The sequence below is a fragment of the Suncus etruscus genome, chromosome 11 (assembly GCF_024139225.1).
Source record: "Suncus etruscus isolate mSunEtr1 chromosome 11, mSunEtr1.pri.cur, whole genome shotgun sequence".
NCBI classification, from domain to species: Eukaryota; Metazoa; Chordata; class Mammalia; order Eulipotyphla; family Soricidae; genus Suncus; species Suncus etruscus.
Genome location: NC_064858.1, coordinates 105,605,138 through 105,611,326, shown reverse-complemented (window position 1 = coordinate 105,611,326; position 6,189 = coordinate 105,605,138). Strand labels below are relative to the sequence as shown.

The following is a 6,189-nucleotide window of genomic DNA, read 5'->3' as shown; positions in this document are numbered from 1 at the left end:
CTTGGAAAGTGCAGTTTCCTCCTTGAAGATGCCTTTAGTCTCAATGTCCTGGAGTGTTTTACCTACGTGTTGTTCTATATATCTTATGGTTTTGGGTCTGATATCGAGGTCTTTCATCCATTTGGATTTAACCTTCGTACATGATGTTAGCTGGGGGTCTAAGTTCAATTTTTTTGCAAGTGGCTAGCCAGTTGTGCCAACACCACTTGTTGAAGAGGCTTTCTTTGCTCCATTTAGGATTTCTTGCTCCTTTATCAAAAATTAGGTGATTGTATGTCTGGGGAACATTCTCTGAGTATTCAAGCCTATTCCACTGATCTGAGGGCCTGTCTTTATTCCAATACCATGCTGTTTTGATAACTATTGCTTTGTAGTACAGTTTAAAGTTGGGGAAAGTAATTCCTCCCATATTCTTTTTCCCAATGATTGCTTTAGCTATTCGAGGGTGTTTATTGTTCCAAATGAATTTCAAAAGTGCCTGCTCCACTTCTTTGAAGAATGTCATGGGTATCTTTAGAGGGATAGCATTAAATCTGTATAATGCCTTGGGGAGTATTGCCATTTTGATGATGTTAATCCTGCCAATCCATGAGCAGGGTATGCGTTTCCATTTCTGCGTGTCCTCTCTTATTTCTTGGAGCAGAGTTTTATAGTTTTCTTTGTATAGGTCCTTCACATTTTTAGTCAAGTTGATTCCAAGATATTTGTCTTTGTGTGGCACTATTATGAATGGGGTTGTTTTCTTAATGTCCATTTCTTCCTTATTACTATTGGTGTATAAAAAGGCCATTGATTTTTGTGTGTTAATTTTGTAGCCTGCCACATTGCTATAAGAGTCTATTGTTTCTAGAAGCTTTTTTGTAGAGACTTTAGGGTTTTCTAAGTAGAGTATCATGTCATCTGCAAACAGCGAGAGCTTGATTTCTTCCTTTCCTATCTGGATTCCCTTGATATCTTTTTCTTGCCTAATCGCTATAGCAAGTACTTCCAGTGCTATGTTGAATAGGAGTGGTGAGAGAGGACAACCTAGTCTTGTGCCAGAATTTAGAGGAAAGGCTTTCAGTTTTTCTCCATTGAGGACAATATTTGCCTCTGGCTTGTGGTAGATGGCCTTAACTATATTGAGAAAAGTTCCTTCCATTCCCATCTTGCTGAGAGTTTTGATCAAGAATGGGTGTTGGACCTTATCAAATGCTTTCTCTGCGTCTATTGATATGATCATGTGGTTTTTATTTTTCTTGTTGATGTTGTGTATTATGTTGATAGATTTATGGATGTTAAACCAGCCTTGCATTCCTGGGATGAAACCTACTTGATCATAGTGGATGATCTTCTTTTTTTTGTTTTGTTTTTTTTGTTTTTGTTTATTTTGGGCCAGACCCGGCGATGCTCAGGGGTTTCTCCTGGCTGTCTGCTCAGAAATAGCTTCTGGCAGGCACGGGGGACCATATGGGACACTGGGATTCGAACCAACCACCTTTGGTCCTGGAACGGCTGCTTGCAAGGCAAACGCCGCTGTGCTATCTCTCCGGGCCCGGATGATCTTCTTAATGAGGCATTGAATCCTATTTGCCAGGATTTTGTTGAGGATCTTTGCATCTTTATTCATCAGCGATATTGGTCTGTAATTTTCTTTTTTGGTAGCACCTCTGTCTGGTTTAGGTATCAAGGTGATGTTGGTTTCATAAAAGCTATTTGGAAGTATTCCTGTTTTTTCAATTTCATGAAAGAGTCTTGCCAGGATTGGTAGTAGTTCCTCTTTAAATGTTTGAAAGAATTCATTAGTAAATCCATCTGGGCCTGGGCTTTTGTTTTTGGGCAGACATTTGATTACTGTCTTAATTTCCTCAACAGTGATGGGTGTGTTTAGATATGCTACATCCTCTTCATTCAACCGTGGAAGATTATGAGTCCAAATATTTGTCCATTTCTTCTAGGTTTTCATTTTTAGTGGCATAGAGTTTCTCAAGGTAGTTTCTGATTACCCTTTGAATCTCTACCATATCAGTAGTGATCTCTCCTTTTTCATTCCTAATACGAGTTACCAAGTTTCTCTCTTTCTTTGTTAGTTTTGCCAGTGGTCTATCAATCTTGTTTATTTTTTTCAAAGAACCAACTTCTGCTTTCGTTGATCTTTTGGATTGTTTTTTGGGTTTCCACTTCATTGATTTCTGCTCTCAGCTTTGTTATTTCCTTCTGTCTTCCTATTTTTGGGTCCTTTTGTTGAGTACTTTCTAATTCTATGAGCTGCATCATTAAGCTATTCAGGTATGCCCCTTCTTCTTTCCTGATGTGTGCTTGCAAAGCTATAAATTTTCCTCTCAGTACAGCTTTTGCTGTGTCCCATAGGTTCTGATAGTTTGTGTCTCCATTGTAATTTGTTTTCAGGAAGGTTTTGATTTCCTTTTTATTTCCTCTCGGACCCACTGGTTATTCAGTATTAGGCTGTTTAACTTCCAGGTATTAAAGTTTTTCTTCTGTGTCCCTTTGTAGTTCACATATAATTTCAGGGCCTTGTGGTCAGCAAAATTTCTATCCTCTTGATATTATGGAGGTATGTTTTATGTGCTAGCATGTAGTCTATACTGGAGAATGTCCCATGTACATTAGAGAAGAATGTGTATCCAGGCTTCTGGGGGGTGGAGTGTCTTGTATATATCTACTAGGCCTCTTTCTTCCATTTCTCTTTTCAGGTTTAGTATATTCTTGTTGGGTTTCAGTCTGGTTGACCTGTCAAATGTTGACAATGCCATGTTGAGGTCTCCCACAATTATTGTGTTGTTATTGATATTATTTTTCAGATTTGTCAACAATTTTATTAAATATTTTGCTAGCCCCTCATTCGGTGCATATATGTTTAGGAGAGTGATTTCTTCCTGCTGTACATAGTCCTTGATTAATACAAAATGTCCATCTTTGTCCCTTACAACTTTCCTAAGTATAAAGTTTGCATCATCTGATATTAGTATGGCCACTCCAGCTTTTTTATGGGTTTTGTTTGCTTGGATGATTTTCCTCCAGTCTTTTATTTTGAGTCTATGTTTGTTCTGACTATTCAGGTGTGTTTCTTGTAGGCAGCAGAAGGTTGGACTGAGTTTTTTGATCCATTTAGCCACTCTGTGTCTCTTAACTAATGCATTTAGTCCATTGACATTGAGAGAAAGAATTGTCCTGGGAGTTAGCGCCATCTTTATATCGAAGTTTGGTGTGTCTGTTGGTCAGTCTTGTCTTAAAGTAGGCCTTCAATTTTTCTTTTAAGAATGGTTTTGAGTCTGTAAAGTTTCTGAGCTGTTGTTTGTCTGTGAAACCATGTATTGTTCCTTCAAATCTGAAAGTGAGTTTTGCTGGGTGCAGTATTCTAGGCGAAGCATTTATTTCATTGAGTTTTGTCACTATGTCCCACCACTGCCTTCTGGCCTTGAGTGTCTCTGGTGACAGGTCTGCAGTAAATCTCAATGATGTTCCCTTGAATGTAATTTCTCTTTTCAATCTTGCTGCTTTCAGAATTCTGTCTCTATCTGTGGGATTCGTCATTGTGACTAGGGTGTGTCTTGGGGTGTTTTTCTGGGATCTCTTTTAGTTGGTACTCTTCAGGAATGCAGGATTTGATCGCATGTATTCTTTAGCTCTGGTAGTTTCTCTTTAATGATGTTCTTGACCATTGATTCTTCCTGGAGATTTTCTTCCTAGGTCTTTGGGACTCCAATGATTCTTAAGTTGTTTCTGTTGAGTTTATCATAGACTTCTATTTTCATCTGTTCCAATTCTTTGAGTAATTTTTCCATTGTTTGATCATTTGCTTTAAGGCCTTTTTCCAGTTTTTTCTGCTGTATGGAGTTTTCTGATTTTTATCTTCATATTCTCTTGATTCTTATTAGTGTTCTCTTCTATACTTTCTTTGAGTTCTTTGAACATCTTCCATATTGAGACTCTAAACTCCTTATCTGAGAGACTGACTAGTTGGTTGGTCATGTTCATCAGAGTTGCCATCGTCATTCTCTATGTCTGGCGCTGGCCTGTGTTGCTTCCGCATTGTCACTTGTATTGGGGTTTTTCTACGTGTTGTGATTGTATTCATTGGCTAAATGATGTGCATGGCTGCAAAGTGAAGTGGAGCAGCCGTGTTCCTCTGGTTCCTCCCTTTCTGGGCGTGTAAACTCACCTCCAGGGAAGGCAAGCCGTCTGCAGATGAGTCACACACAGGATGAAATCAGGCCAAAAATGCAGACCAGCACAGAAGACAGGCAGAAGGTGTGCTGGCATCTGAGTTCCCAGAAATCCTTTAGAACTTTAATTCTAGTCTGAAATGGGTAATCCCCTCAGATGATTGGGGCTTCCCATCCTCTTACTGACAAAGGTGAAAGAGCTTGAAGCCTCCAAAACCTTCACTGTGGTCTCCAGGGTCACCCAGAAAATTGACATTCACCTCTGAAGCAGGCAGGATCACTGGCAGGAATGCTGATGAAATCCAGTCTCAGGCAGCTGAAAACAGCATGACCCAAGATGGCTTCTGCACCCTTCTGACTCCTGGCAGAAACCAGCAGGAATCAGTGTGTGTATGTCCCGACACAGCTCTGAAGCAGGCAGGATCGCCGGCAGGAAAGCAGATGAAATCCAGTCTCAGGCAGCTTTGAAGCAGGCAGGATCACCGGCAGGAATGCTGATGAAATCTCTTATTATTCTTTCATATTCATTAGAAGCTATTCTACAAATAGCTTTTTAAAAATCATTTTTAGTCACCATGAGCTTACAAAGCTATTCATGATTGGGTTGCAAGCATACAATGTCTCAACACTAATCCCTTCACCAGTGCCCATTTTCCTCCACCAATGCCTTCCACCAATCCACTTCTACAAGAGGAGCATTTTTTTTTTTTTGCATAGGAATTTTTGCATTGTGGTTTACTGTACTGTTGCTGATAGGGTTTCATACATTAACACTTTACCACGTTTCATCACCACTTCCTCCTTCTGGTTGACTTCTTTTCTCAACTACAGACAGTTCCCACCCCCCCCATCTGCCATCTCCCTCAAGGGGCTTAGTTTCCTATTGAAAACCAGTTTTCATGTTCTCAGTTTCCATTGTATTTGGACAGTCATTATTCCACCATTATGCTTCTTTATATCCCACACAGAAGAGAGAGCATTCTGTGTCAGTCTTTTTTCCTCTGACTAACTTCATTGAATATGATTCTCTTCAGGTCCCTCCATGTAGCAGCAAATTGCATGACTTTATCTTTTCTTAGAACTGAGTAATAGTCCATTGTGTATATATACTATACTTTCCTTACCCAGTCATTTATTCTTGTTTTCAGGGACACTTGCGTTGTTTTCCTATTTTAGCTCTTGTGAATGGTGCTACAAGGAACATAGAGGTGTAAATATATTTGCTCTACTATGTTTTGGGGGGACCCCTTGGGGTATATTCCAAGAAAACATATGGAAAGTTCCACAAATTTGTGTGTCAACCTTCTGCAGGGTTGATGTTTATCTCTGTATTGTTCCAATTTTGGGACGTAAGTTGCCAAAGCAAGTACCATGGCAGGCTCTTTATGCCTTATTGGTAGAAGCCTTTGGATTGGTCCTCATGATGTCTTCTAAGATGTCTCTAGATTGGTTCCTTTGATTTACATGCTAAAAAGATATTTCCCTTTGCCTCTTCATCTGGCTTTTTCCCCGCCCCTTGGGGGGTGGGCCTTGTTTTTCCCAATAGCTGCTTTGGAGGCTGGGAGGGGAAGCTGCCATCTTGGCTCATGGTTCCACGTGGGAGGCGACTGGCTTTTGGGTGAATAGCTTGTGGTGTGAGTGTGGATTATTTCCTGTGTTGGAATTGCTGTGGGACCTGCGTCTCCTGTCCTATCCGTACAGGGGACCTGGGAATTCCTCTCTCTCTGGGGATTGTGGAAAGCACAACCCACCATTTCACCAACGGAGAGACATCTAATTAGAAGGCAATATGAGAACTAATCCAGAGGCCTCGACCAAAAATGCCTACTTTCAGCTGTCTTTTTCAGAGAAATTACTTCCCACCATCAGTGTCATAGTATACCCTCCCCTCATCTATCCAAACCCACCTCTCCACTCACAGTCCCCACCCCAGGAGCAAGCTTCCTGCTGTAAACTAGTTTTCTTGCTCATACTTTCTATTGCCTTTGGGCATTTGTTATTCCCCTATATAAGAGAGATGGCT

General features: G+C 40.5%; 1 non-coding gene across 1 annotated transcript; it reads right to left on the bottom strand.

The window, feature by feature from the left end:
- Positions 1-5,432: 5,432 nt before the first annotated feature.
- Positions 5,433-5,534, bottom strand: LOC126023755 (U6 spliceosomal RNA). The gene has a single exon (XR_007500825.1). It is a non-coding gene; the product is annotated as a U6 spliceosomal RNA (small nuclear RNA).
- Between the last annotated feature and the right edge of the window lie 655 nt (positions 5,535-6,189).